Source organism: Drosophila miranda, chromosome 3, assembly GCF_003369915.1.
Source record: "Drosophila miranda strain MSH22 chromosome 3, D.miranda_PacBio2.1, whole genome shotgun sequence".
Lineage (NCBI taxonomy): Eukaryota > Metazoa > Arthropoda > Insecta > Diptera > Drosophilidae > Drosophila > Drosophila miranda.
Window position 1 is genome coordinate 6,589,060 of NC_046676.1, and position 14,561 is coordinate 6,603,620.

Here is a 14,561-nt window from a genome sequence, read left to right on the forward strand (position 1 = left end):
GCTTTTGTTCTTGTTCTCAGCCTAGTCACCGATCAGCAATGTGCCACACAGGAAACATGTTGCCCCCTTCTGGTCCATGGCAACCTTTTCCCTGTTTTCACAGCTTTCCTGCTTTCCTGCTTTCCTTTCACGAAATGCGTTCGTTGAGACGCCCGCCGCACGCCGCCCCCCGCCTCCGCCAGGGCCATTAACATAAAAATAAATTTCGCTTTTGGCCGGGCCATATCGCGGCCATCAAATCGCCAAAGCGAAATGAAGTTGTAAGCAGGGAACCTCCTGGCCGGCGGCTTCGTATCCGCGACTTTTTCGCGTTACGTGGCAGGCAACGAAAAATCCGAACAACCAAAAAAGAAAAATATCGAAACGCAATAAATTTCACAAACGCGCGCAACAATTAGAAACTGAGCAGCAAATGCAACAACAGCGACAACGACAACGATTGCAACTGCAACAGCAACAGCAACAAATGCAACAAGCAACAAGAAACGAAGGCTACCTTTGGAGGCCGAAGCTTTTGATACCCTTCAGGTATCGTCATTCGATATTTTGAAGAATATTTCCTATCCACGCTGTACAATATAGTAATATATTCCTGGATAAGATAAGAGATTAAGACACCCTCTGGAAGGGTATCAAAAAGCCAGAGCCAGAGCCACATAGACCAGCGGCTTGAGCGGCCTGAGCGGCGGCTGCGCATGCGCGTTGATAATTTCTTGCTATCGACGCGCCATGATCACGTAAATTATGTCCAAAACTGAAAATGAAATCACTCGGAATAGCCAGGCAACAGCGGGGCAACAACCAATAACCAACAAAAAATGCCATGCGACGATAAATTTCGTACTGGAATCCAGGCGATATGCATTTTCGGGCAGTCAAGCGCTGCCTATAAAATCGGTTTCTGTTTCTCTTTAGTTTTTTTTTTAACCGCTTGATTAATTTTTGTGCGTTTGGCAACAGCGAAAAACTTTTAAAGCGTCATTTTCCCTGTGCCTCTGTGCCCCTGTGCCCCTTTGCCCAGTGCCTCGTGTGTTTTTCCGCTGCTTGATTAAGTAAAATCAATTTTCGTAGCTCAACGATTTCTAAATTAATTGCCATTGGCCGGTGGGAAATTGGTTTTCGGCATTCGACTAGAAAAAATGTTCATTGAAACTCCAACTGTGGACAGATTGAACATTCGACTGGATAACCCACCGATGGAAAGGCAATTCATATTCTCCCAGATCCACGCAAGCCGCGTAGCCCCCTGTCAGACATAAACATTTTCTGGGGAGCTATTTTTAGGCCTGTAGCTGTGGCTTCCTCCTCTTTGGCTTCCTTTCGAGCCTTGTCACTCCGTTCTCCTCAGTGATTCATGCATTTTTACTTGGCCAACGCCCGCCTAATTAAGATAAATACTTGTACACTCACAAAGGAGAGAGAGAGGAGAGGATGTTGCTGCTGTCAAGTCATTGCGGCAAATGCAACTGCAACTGCAGCAGTAACAGCATTTCAGTTAGCACTGTGCTGGAGCGGGCCTAAACCGTAGCAACGGTTGTTCAACATCACACACTTCCTTGCCTCTCTTTTGCAAGGCAGGTACTACAAGTGCCACAGCAGCAGCACCACCAACAGCTACAACAACAGCAACAAATTGCAGACGACACAGGGAAGAAGAATGAAGACAACGCCTCCTCCTAGCGCCACCTACGTGCGTCGTCGTCCCTCCATGGGTGCATGGGTGCATGGGTGTCCAGAGATGCTTATCGCCCTTGCCTCTGGACTTTTCATTCTTCGACTGGCACAGCGCCTCCGTTTACTGGAGAACTGCCTACGGGCTCCCTCTGTTGCTGTGGCGTTGCAACGGAAGTCAGTAAACTTTCAGGGTTATTATTATGCCAGGCTTGTGGGCCCCAACCTCAGCTGTCGGCTATATGAGGGGTACGCACACTTGGCTGGGACACATGTGGCATGCATGAGGTAAATGAGGTAGAGTTTCAATTGCCGAAATAAAGCTGTTTTCTTTCGGGAACAGCTGTTTCCAGCAATTCACAGCTATTTCCATACAACCGAACAAAGGAAACCACTTTAGATTTTCCCTTTGAATACTCTTATTCCGGTATTCCCCGCAAAAATACCTACGGAATGGATTACCCTCAAGGGTATGGCTATGGGTATTCGTCACGCAGTGAAACAGATTGCAGGTAGAAACAAAACAATCTTATCGGGCTGATGTCATCGCTATAATTTAACAGTTGATGCGAACATTGAACTTCCCGCCCGTCTTTATCGGCCATTCTATCCTATCCATAATCGGTTCTCTGCCAGCTCCAGAACCCGAGCTTCCTTTTGGGCTCGATTTGATTTGATTTGCGAATCTGCTGACCCAGATTCGAGTCACAGTCAGGGCTGGGCGTGCTTGCATCCACTAACCACTGCTGCCATAGATCTATCCAGTCAATATCCACATATAACGGTATACCATACGATCTATTCGGAAATGGTACACCATTTAATGCGGTTTTCTGTGGCATACCCTACACACCCCAACATCTGTTGCCTCAGAGGGGAGACAGACGCACCCTGTACTTGCGCCCGATATCGCATTTCTAGCACTGCTCCGCACACCCTTTGTAGACCCCCACTACATGTCGTTGACTTTTGTTTATTAATTTAAAGCGGAGCTATCTTTCTGTCTCTCTGTTTGCCGTCGGAGTGGTGTTGGCGGTGGTTGTCGTATCATGTTATGTTAATCCGTTTTATCTGCCGCTTTTGCTGTGTTCGTTTTCAGATTTCAATAGAACCGATTTTGTGGGGGGTCATTGGGTTTTGTCTGACTTCGATTTTGGGATGGATTTCCAGATGCGGGTGGATACCGGATCGCGAGGGTGGACTGCAGCTGACACAATTACGACACACGATATACTGCCCATAGATGTTGGATGTTAGAGGAGAGGGAGAGTGCAATGTACTCTCGACTGGAAGCCCTAGCAAGCACTCACCTCTCGCTACAGCAAGTGTTCGGTATCCAGTTTTTTGTGTACTCTCGGGTCTGATAATCCAATAAAGTCCAATCGGGAGGAGAAGTAGTTCAAGTGGATGCCTGATTACCGAGCTCCACCGATAAGAACAAGTTGCATCTACAGTGGACTGCAATTACGAGTACTTTTTCTTGAGATACAGATACTAGTAGCCGGCACTAAATGCATCTTTAAGTCGGTTCACTCAAGTGGAAAATTTTTCATTTATTTATGATTTAAAATTGTGTAGAGAGAGAACGAGAGATACGCGCACTGCTTTGGGGTCCACTTAACTTTGAACTTCTGCTCGTAACTTTTCATAGGTTTTTTTCTCTCCCGATTTTCGTTTCGTTTCTTTTCTCTTCACATGGGTTATCGGCAATTGGAAATGCATTGACCTCGTTTCGGGGGGCAGGAATGTTGCCAAACACACACACTGCAAGCTGTAAACATTTTCCCCGGCGGTGTGTCAGCGGGGGGAGGGTGCGGCACCGGCACTGCAATTGGTGCACAACGGAAGCAGCACCATATCCATATCCATTCTCGTATGCTCGTAGTATTCCCCTTAACAACTATTTAAATGCATCGCTGCACACACAAATATGTATAATTTTCTCTGCTGCTTCGTTTTTTGGTTTAAACAAAAGGCACAACGCTGCGCGGTAGGTGGTTTTTGTTTCTTCTTTTTTTTTTTATCAGCCACACCGATGTGCACCGGTCAACGTGAGGCGGAAAACTGAAAAAAGCTGACAAAACAAAAACCGAAAACGAGACTCAAATCCAAACTGTAACAGTCGTTAAAGCGGGGAACGAGCAAGAGAAAGAGAGAGAGAGTAGCAGAGAGAAGGGAAGAGAGAGAGAGAGAGTGCCATGCCTGTGTGCATGCGCGTGGGCGAGGCCGGCCTGTTCCCAGTCCGAGTCCGAGTCCCAGTCCGAGTCCCAGTCCCAGTCCCAACCGCTGTTCCTCTTAGTGGATGGGCACTGTACTGCACTTGTGCGTACAATACGAGTAACGAGTATATCTACCCAGATGCCGCCTATCTGCCGGATGCATTGTGTGGCCGCCGCCTCGCTGTATCTCAAGGGTTGCGCACTGGCCCTAAAACTGGGGTAATACTCGTACCCCTCGTCTCGCATTCACTGGAAGATGCACTCGGAATGGGAATTGCAATTGGAGTCGCTATTGGAGAGTCGGAGTTGAAGCTGTTGATTTACGAGTGCCCTGCTATTGACTGCGCTCCGAGAAGTGGTGAAAGTGTGTCTGTCCCCATCGCTGAGGGGAGAGAACACAAGCCCAGATGCCGATCAGGGTTTATTCAACCCATACCCTGGCCCTTCGGGGGGTGGGTTTTCCCCGGGATGCTGCTGCTGCCAGAGCCGGGGAAAACTGTTGCGTGCCACTGGGAGTGCCCTCGGAATTGGCGCACTCGTGCAGTGGGACACTCGTTCGTGTGGGGTGGGTCTCCGACTCCGTCTCCATCTCCCTTTTCCCTTTAAGGTGTGCCGGCGCATACAATGCAGAACTCTTTATAGAGAGGGTGCTGTGGCACTCCCCCAGAATCAGCAGAATCTGAGTCGACTCTGTCACGCACAAGGCGGTACGCAACGAAGGGGAATATCGCAATCTGTTTAATTGAGGTGTTTAGCCCGGTGAATAATAAAGGCCGACAATGAGGCCCCAGACAAAGGTCAAAATAATAAATTAGACACGCGCCTGAGTGGAGTTTTTGCGAGTGGAAAGTGGACCCAGAATGGATCTAGATATGGGACATTGTCAGGAAAGTACTCGACAAAGAAGGAGCAAACATTCTGCTTCCCTGGATGAAATCTCTCTAGCAAATCCCCTTCCCCAGCTCACATTTCACGGGGCGTTCTGTTACAGACTAGTATTCCCGAAATGTGTCTGGCCGGAGACCCAGCCGTGGCCATTTCGTGACCAGGCACTTGTCATTAGTCCAGCCATCCAAAACAAATGATGGCTGCGCACACACAGTGGGCAGTAAAAGTCTTTGCATGGCAGGAGCTGCCGCTGCCGCCGCTTGGCTTTGGTGGAAAGTGTGCCAAAGTAGAAAACCGTAAAGTAAAGTAAAAGTACTCGCACTCGTAATAAACTATAATTATGGACGAGAGAAACCGCATGCAAATCGACGGCTGGACTGGGACGGGGATGGGGATGGGGATGGGATGGGGCCACGGCCAAGCAGGCGCAGGAGCACACGCTTATGCAAGAGCCAGCACAACAGTGGGCTCGCAAAGTAATGTGACAGGCGCTAAATGTGCTGGCAATCGATTTGATTTGCAATCTCGATGCGAATTTAATTGAAATGAAAAATAGCCAGCCCCCCTTTCAAGCAGTGGGCGTGGACTCGCGGAGGCGTCTGGTGGTTGGTGGTTGGTGGCTGGTGGAAAGGCCAGCTGTAAGGAAGTCAGTCGGTCGCCAATGCAAATGCAAATGGAAATGGAAATTCAAATGCCACACAGCCCACGCAAAATTATGAAAAATTATTAGACACTGGCCACTAGAGAGGGAGCTGGAAGCTGGACGCTGGAAGCCACAAGGAGCCATGGCTCCATGGCAAAAAAAAGTCGATTTCACGCTGGCTAATGAAACAAATTATAAGTGGCCGCCTGTCGTCGGGCATTTTGCGGAAACACATGTGAGTTTTGTCATTTCCATAAGCGTGTTGCGTCTGCTCATTGTTGTTTCTACCTGGCATCTGCTGGTTGTTGCTCTCCATCTCTGGTTGTATAATGCTAACCCAATCCCCAGCCCAAAGACAGAGTCGAGTGGTGGTGTTTTCGAATGGTAATGCGATACTTTTTGAATGGCTGAAAAATGTTTTGAATTTCTGCTGATTACCAAATATTTTAGTGCTAAAACAAGAGACGAAAATTGTGTGGTTTGTTCGCAGTTCTGTAATTGCAAACTCTACTCATCGCTCACCGCTCATAACGATGATTTGATGGAGGCCTGGGGCATGCGTCACATGAAAAACAAAGAACTTATGATGGGAGAGAGGAATAATACATTATGTTCAACGTATCAACGGTATCCCCAGCAAAGAGAAATAAACGTGATTCAGTGAGGTTTTCCCATCTTAAGAACATCATCCACCAAAAACTTATCATGTGAAACGAAGAGGGGTCCCAGATTTCGTTTAATTTAATGAAAATCCTGCCACAACAGAGATTGTTTGGTAATTGGATGCCATTCATTCGAGGGGATTATGATCCGTAAGGCAGAAGCTCTGCACACCTCGAACTATGGCTCGTACGGGTATCTCCTAAGTAGATTATCTCCCATATTGTCGCCTGTCCACATCCCATGCTCCGACTCTCCACAGCTTTTACTTTTGACTCACTTTAATGGGTCTCTACATCACTACCATCATCATCGCAGTGCCTCAGCCTCTTTAGCCGTTGGTTCTTTGTTTTGTGGTGGTAACCCTTTTAACATTCCATTTCATTTCATTTGGTTTCGTGGACTTAAGCTACTTTCGTTGGGATCGTTGTGTGGTTCTGATGTGGGAACTTCTTTTCGCTTTTAATAAGCCACCCAAGCACTTTGGACCCGAGGTCTCCAGCAAGCTGCAAACTCCACTTGACCGTGATTTGTTTTCGTCGGTCTGCAGCAGTTCTCAATGTGTCATTACTCGTAAAGCGCCTCTGTCTTTGTGGATCTGTGTCTGTATCTGTATCTGTATCTGTGTCTGTGTCTGTATCTGTGTCTGGTGAGTAGTTTCGTTGTTGTGGCGGGAAAGACAGATCCAGCATTAATCACTGTCAGCGGCCTGGCCACCTCATCGTCATCCCCCAGACGCTCCCACTCTGCTCTTCTCCGATCCGAGCCGAACCGAACCGATCCTACCCTCCTTATTGGTCGCCTGTCTGCATGTGATTTCATTAATTTCGCATTCCGATGCACAGCGGCGCAAAGCAGAATTCCATTCCCCCATCTGCCTGCCTCCCTCCCCTCTCTGATATCCAAAGCCCCCGCCATCAGGAAGTGCAAACTGTGGAACATGTGCACGGCGGACGGAGGGACGGAGGGACGGCTTGGTGTGGCACGGCACTTGCATTTTTTATATTCAGAGTATTCGGCATTTACGAGTTTTCAGTATTTTGTATACCCTTTCAAAAGGAGCAGAGCTTTTGGGATTCGTTCAAGAATTTATTTTAGAGATCTGCTGCAGGAAGATACATTCCTTCTGCAAGGATATGGTCCCAGTAGGTTGCTGGTTTCCATTTCGATCGGTTGCTAAGGAAACTAGTGCCTCCGATTACCAAAATATATGTCTAAATCTTTGGAGAAACTCTTCTTTTGACGGAACCACTAGTAATCCCTCCATATTTAGTATATCTGCCCACAAAACCGATCATTCCTCAAGAGTATTGAGTGCTTCATATCGCTAAACTCTGTCTTTCTTGCTTTGTTGTTTTGTTGTATTATTTATTGCATTGTACGCTCTTGATCAATCAATTCAGCCCCGGGCCTGCAGTGATGCATTCAAGGTTCGCTGTGTGCCACGCTACGTATAGCAGTACGAGTATATTTTAATTGAATGATCAGAATCACTCGCCGTCGGGCCTCTCCATCTGCGGCTTATGAATCTCTCGTGTTGATCTCAAATTGGCTCTGGCACTGGATATGGGCTATGGGCTATGGGCTATGGGGCTCTTGAGCTTAATTGCATCCAGCAAATATGAAAATCAATCGACGCCAAAGAGGCGCCAGTTTCAATTTCAATTCCCTCGATCGACCGCCTGACCCACAAATGCCGTCGAGATCGTCGCCAAAGCCAAATTGGGCATCAAGAGCGACGACATCGACATCGACATCGACATCGAGAGAGTCGTCCGGCAAAAGGCAAATATAAAATATTTGCTTATTATTTATATTTGAGATTTATTTGCCAGGAGGCAGGCAGCACACGCATCTGCCAGCCGATGCCAATGCCGATTTCGATGCTGTTTGCCGTTCGTTCCCCGACTCCGGTGTCGACTCCAACACGGCTCTGCTGCAGCTTCCACTGGAGATGGCAGCGTGACATGGGTCGTGATGGAGTACCCCACGAATCAGAGCTTTCTGGTGGATAAAGCTGATGCCTCAAATATCGAAAATTCGTTCTACAAAATTAACTAGGGAGATATATATTTCTCCCAGCCGATTGATGGCGAATTTCTTCCAAAATATGATTTCCGCTTAGCATTTTAGGCACTTAGACCATCCTCAATCAGATTAAGTCGCTCTTTTAGTGGCAAACACTGCCATCGCTAGGCCCATGTCACCATCACCTTGTCGCCTCTGTCTCTGGCTCTGCCTCTGCCTCTGCATCTGCCTCTGCCGCCTGGCCAAAGTCGGTCGCACATGTCGCTGTTTGCCATTTTAGGATTTGTGGCCGAAAAAGAAGAAAACTGAAAATAATACAAATGTGTACGTACTCGTATGGAGGCTATATGCAACATGGCTGCTTATTTTTGGACAGGCGGTAGAAAGTGCCGCCGCGGCGGCAACAACAACAAATCACAACGGCAGCGGCAACAGCAGCGGCAGTTGCAGCTCATTATTTTAACGGTCTGTAGTTGTTGTTCAGTTTCGGTTTTCCTTTTGCATATCACCATTAGCGCTGACAGGGTAGAACCACAAAGAAGTCGCGCGTTGAAAGTGAGCGCCAGCTGTCGCCCAGTTTCCGCATTGGGACTGGCGACTGGGGATTGGGGACTGGGGACTGTGACTGTCCCTCTGCTTCTTCCTTTGATCCTCCAGAATGCGGTGACCCCGACTCGCTTTCATTCAAGCAGCAGCAGCCGCCGCTACATGTTGCGAAAGTCTCTTGCCACAGTGCAAAATATGGCCAAGGCGCTTTGACTGTTGCCGGCGCTTTTAATTGACAAACAAATTACAGTCTGCATGTCGGCTGCGGCTTGTTGGTGGTTTGTCTCCTGGCCAAACCCTGCCCCACACAGATGACATGCAAAACCAGCGCCGAATGACTAATTGGTCAGCATAATGGTCAGTCGGGGTCCGGGCTGTGAGAGCTCGGATTGGCACTGTGGAAATTTGTGCAGACTACGAGTGAGCAGAACCACAAATCATTAATGTGGGCGGCAATGCTCATAGCAAAGATCTACTAATATGCAAAGGAATGGCAGCAGCAGATACATACATATATTTCGAATCCCAAGTGCCTTTTTTGCCCCACTGTGTCCAATGGGGGACAGCAGCAGTGCAGTTCGTCAAGCCATTCACACACGATTTAGAGTCGTCGCCGTGGGGCACGAGACGGGCACTGGGCGGGGGACGTGGTCTTGGGACACTCGTGTGATGAATTTGCCGCCAAGGCGCCGCCGCCGCCGCCGCCTGCTCCGTCTCTGACGCTGGCGCTGTCGCTTGGGTGGTCATGGGGCCGGGCCTGGCCAACTCCTGCGGCTTAAATGTTTCGACAAAATGTTCGTTTCCATTGACGCTGCATGGAATGGAATGACTAAATTATTCATTGCAGGATTTATGCAGCCGGCGGCCGAAATCACTTTCGCTCATACATGAAGCCGAAAGAGTCCCAAGGTGGAGATGGAGTCCGAGGCGGGGCCTCTCCCCCATTTGTTTGCTTTCCTTCGCTGAGAGTGCCAGGGTCTGGCACAACATTTGCCACAATTAAGGCACATGACGCCGCTTAAACTCCGACTTGACAAATGAAGTCGGCTCGGATCCCATTCCTGCCGAGGAATGCGGCCCACTCGGAGGGAGGGGAACACTCATTACGCCGTACCTGGACCTGCCAGCGTAGTCTGGTAGATGACGCCTCTGTTTCCATTGTTGTGGCAGCCGGGGTTAAGGGGGAGACGCAGGGAAGTCAACGCCCACCTGGGCTGCCGTTTAATGGCGCAGGCAAATAGGGGCTAGGCTCTCCGCCAAAAGCTGTCATCGTCTGACATCGGCATCGGCATCTGCATCTGCAGTGGTGTCTGGGTCTGGGTCTGGGTCTCGGCTCTGCATCTGCATCTGCATCTCCATCCGTATTTTATTTGTATCTTGGCCTGGCCAGAAGCACGCGCCGGGCCGCATTGTCTGACTGACAGAAAGAGTGTGGGGCGCAGGCGCAGAAGGCCTTTATTGTTATTGAAAAAGAGTCAGACAACGCGTCTGAACTCGGCTGAAATGTGCTCTGAAAGGTCGAGGACGTGCAGCTGGAGGAGCAGGGCTGGATGCCTTTCCCGTAACTTTCGCCCACTGAGAAATGTGGCGAGTAGTTTATGCCACAGTTATGCCCCAAAATTATTGTACATTATGATTTGGTGCTGCCACATTTGTGCCTATCGCAGCATGCAATCTTGTAGCCCCGGCAGCAGTTGCAAGCCAAAACGAATCGAGTCAAAAGGAAACTTAACCCGGCCGCAATCGTTTGCCACAGTCACCCACAAAAGTGGACTTCCTCATTGCCGCTAAACGCAGCAGCAAATCTGAGTCTGTTGCATAAGCCAGGAGTTGCCAATCCAATCCAATCCGATGCGATGCGATCCCTCCTCCATGGCTCATCCAGATCCAGGGCCCAGTTATGAATGAAAACGAATCGAAACAGATATAGATATAGAAATTGCAGTGCAAAATGTGGGAGAGGTTAGGGGGAGGGGGAGGCAAATGAGAGAGCGGCCTCTTTGAGGGCCTGCACCGCGAACAGGCAGGAAGCCAAGACGGAATGGGGCTGTCTGCTGGGGCCTGGCAATTGTCTGCGGCTAAAATGAAAGGCCTCCGAGTGTATGGCAAATGATAGACAGCCGGCTGACTGACTGCCTGACTGACTCCCAGCCCCAGCCCCAGCCCCAACTGCAACTGCAACTGCAACTCCCTCGCTGGACATGCAACGGAAGCGCAAAAATAGCAACAATAATGCCACACACACAGACAGACAGACAGACACACATGCCGAGGCACATAAAACTTTAAATAAACCTTTTGCTTTGCGAAAATTTGTTGAACTTTTGGCGGTGTGGCGTTTGACTTATTGCCAACTGATCCGCAGACAAATTGTGCCCCAGGAGGAGACCATGCCAGACCCCTCATACGAGTGGTGTGTGTATGTGTCTGTGTGGGTGCTGGGTGCTGGGTGCTGGGGCACATAAACAAATTGTAATTTAGTGTGGCACACAGGATGCCCCATGCCAGGCGCCAGCTGCGCCAAAGAGAAAGTGAATGTTTGCTGAAATGTGACAGGTTCATTTGACACACTGCAGCGCACGGAGGGATCTTTGGATGGATAGTTATAGATCCCAGTCCCAATCTCCGATCGCCGAAGATCTCTGTAGATCTCTGTAGATCTCTGCAGATAATAGTGACACTCGCACACTCCCCGGAATCAGGTCAATCGTTTGAGCACACATAAATCATGTCGTCTGCCACTTGCCACTCGCCATTTGCAACATCAATTGCTAAATGGCCGACGCCCGTTGCGGCTCCAACTGATTTCCGCTTTGGGCCAGGCTCGACGACTGCATTTTAACCCAATTAAAGAGAACAGGTTGGCACCTCCGCAGCGACACAGCGGCAGACCGACAGACCGACAGAGATTTCAATTTACGCCAAAATATGGAGCAGCAGTCATTGGATCTAAGATCTGTAGATCTTATCACTGCCGCAGCATCATGGTCCGGAGAGACAGCATCCAGCATCATGGACTCTGAGTGTGTGAGGGCGCTGCATGAATTGTGTTCGGTTTTTGTTGCTGGGAAAGTCGGATTGGATTTGGATGGGAAGCCCGCATAGGGAAAAGCGAATTTAATTAAGTCAGAGATCTAAGACGCGATCTCTCTGTGGGCAGTGCCATAATTCATGCGGGGAAATGGGGAGAGCGCGAAGGGAAAGTCGAAAGTCGACAGTCGACATCGATAATGGTGACACATATCAATAAAGATTCTCGTATCTATCCCACATCCCACAGATCGGATGGGATTAGACGGCCCTGCAGGGATCCCCTTGTGGCTGGTGGCTGCTGGCTGGTGGCGCCACCACTTGTCGCCGTGCAAGTGGGTCAGTGGTGCGAGTGGTGCTGCTATCGATGCTTACCTGCAAAGAAAGGAAAACAGTGAAACGGGTGAGAAAAAGCAATTAAGCGGCAGTTGCCATAAAAGAAACCCAGCAAGAGCCCGGCCCGGCCCGGCTCGGCCCCACTCAAAGCGAGAGATGAATTTGCCAAAAGCGAACATGACACGAACATAAAGGAGAATAGCCATGGCCATGACCAGAACCCCCCAGAGGAACAGCAAGGGGAGGAGGCAAAGAAAGTCCCGCATTAGACACAGAAAACGGCGGGGCTCAGCCTCCGGGGGAAATCTCCTCGTGGACAGAGATCTCTGTGAAAGCCTCGCCATTCAATTACCTAATGGACAGGCGATCGATAGAACCCATGTCTCATGGCTCCAAATGGCTCCTTATATCATCGTGGAAAGGCAGCAGCAATTAAAATTCAAAACTTAAACGCTTTACGGCCTATTAAAGTTACACGAAATTAAATTTTTATTTTTATTATCGTTTGTGGCCCGGGAATTAACATAATTTCCGAGTCGCCTTTGGGGGGGAATGGGACGGGACTCCTCCATGGAAATGGGAAAAATATAACAAGAAATGTATAATTTTTATGTGTCTGCAACGTTTTGAATTTAATTGCTTCATTTGCGCCTTTAGAGTGGCCGTGGAAGAGGCAGAGGCAGAGACAGGGGCACACTGCTGTGTTGGCTTAACAACTTCTGCCACACTTTTGGATTCGTTTGGATCAAAAATAATTGTGGACTGAGCTGCACTCATAAATTATGCATTTCAATGCAAATGCCAACGCAACTAATTGGTTTACATAAGATGTACATATAACTCTGCTTCTCTGCCCAGATTTACGACCATAAAAATGCGCCAAGAAGCGGGAAAGACAGAGGTAGAGTCAAGAGAGAAGGCAGTAACAATAACAATAATGCGGTAATGACAACTGCACGACATTGACAATATACGACTACGTAAAAGAGAAAAGCCATGCACTTGGAATACCCAAAAAAACGTGGCATTCAGAGAGAAAGAAGCTCATCCAAATTACGCATACGCCACCGTCAAAAGACAGTCGAAAGCCGACGGCCGAAACGGAGACAAAAGCCCCATCCAGAGCAGCGATTGCGCAAATGGAAAGCCATCCCATCCCATCCCATCCCATCCCATCCCATGGTATGTTTACTCTAGCCTAATTAGGGGTCCACTACAGCCCGTGAAGGCGCTAATTAGGAGTACTCTCGTGCATAGGTGGGTGGATCACTCAAGCACTCCGGAGTCCGGACACGTCTGGCTGCACGATCGCTGCCACTGATAACACTTGGCTGCCATTTATGTTTTTTACAATCTTCATGTGCCCCGAGTGCTAATTTCGCTACGCGATTGATAGCATTTCGAATTGCTTTTATTTTTCGGTTAATTTTAATTTGATTTGTGGTCAACATCGTGTCTAAAAAGGTGCCGACACCCAATTGACAGCTGAAATATGTCTTCACTCTCCCAGATCTAGCGTTGTGATTGGAGTGGGACTCGGGTTTGCCTTCCCCATTGTGCGGGGGAAATGTAAATGAATTTAACGAGCATTGCGTACCCGTTTTCGAAAGCATTTTATGGTCAATCATTATGGCACTTGCGACGGTCCCAATGGCGTGCTAAAAAATTAAATTAATTGCAGGTTCATGGAATCTCAGGAATGCTGAATGGTATTCAATGCACAAGGCAGTAAAAAATGCTACATTTCCAAGGGAAGGTTGGAGGGTTCTTCCTTTCTCAATGTAAATCGATTGAAATGAGTAGGAAGTTCCATTGTAGGTTTCTCCCACATAAATTCCATTCAACCTCAAGATTAAACGATCTATAATGAATTGGAATGGATCTGCTGGATCATAAATTTCAGCCTTCCCGAAGTGTGATTCTCTAGATAAGAGTTTACAAGCTGGTGGCCAAGCACAGTCCGTTGGCCGACACAAATCAAAGTCTGGCCAACAAAGTCTCCAAATGGGTTAAGCCAAGACGGATTTATATGTTGGCCATAAAAAAGTAGAGAGAAAAATGTATGCCTTAGTCCGACTCTTGGCTATTAAATCGAAATCTGAGCTTTTGTTGGGGCACCACCTGACTGGAGAGACGAGAGGCGTAGCCAAGATCTTTTTTTCTCGGTTTTGTGCTTTTCTGGGTAGGGGAGGTCATAAAACCTCGCGTAGTGCCACCAAAAAAGAGTGTGCAGCGGGCCAGAAAGAGTTAAACCTCCTCTATCCCTCCTCCATGTTGGGGGCTTGGGGCCGCATCGTCGAGTGGGTGTTGCTTCGTCTGAGACGTGCCACAAGCTGCAACTAAACTTGCAGTTGCAACTCAAGTGGAATATGACGCGAGGGGGTACCCACTTGGACCACGCATGCGCGCCTCTTGTTCGGGGCCTACGTGTTATCACGACCAGGTCTTTCACTTTTTATCCACCTCGTACCCCACACACTCGCACGAGTATGGGTATGAGTATGGGTACTCGTATGAGTGTTCGTACTGGTATTCGTACC

At 48.6% G+C, this 14,561-nt stretch overlaps 1 protein-coding gene across 3 annotated transcripts in view; it reads right to left on the minus strand.

Annotated features, from left to right (window-relative positions):
• The window catches only part of LOC108159815, a 41,853-nt gene that overhangs the window by 18,918 nt on the left and 8,374 nt on the right, over positions 1-14,561 (minus strand). The window contains exon 1 of one of the 3 annotated variants that reach the window (XM_017293386.2): positions 2,982-3,129. The exons of the other annotated variants lie outside the window; for them this stretch is intronic. The gene's annotated coding sequence lies outside the window, so the exon portion shown is untranslated. Of the gene's footprint in view, positions 1-2,981; positions 3,130-14,561 lie in introns of those variants that run through there. 3 annotated transcript variants of the gene reach the window in all.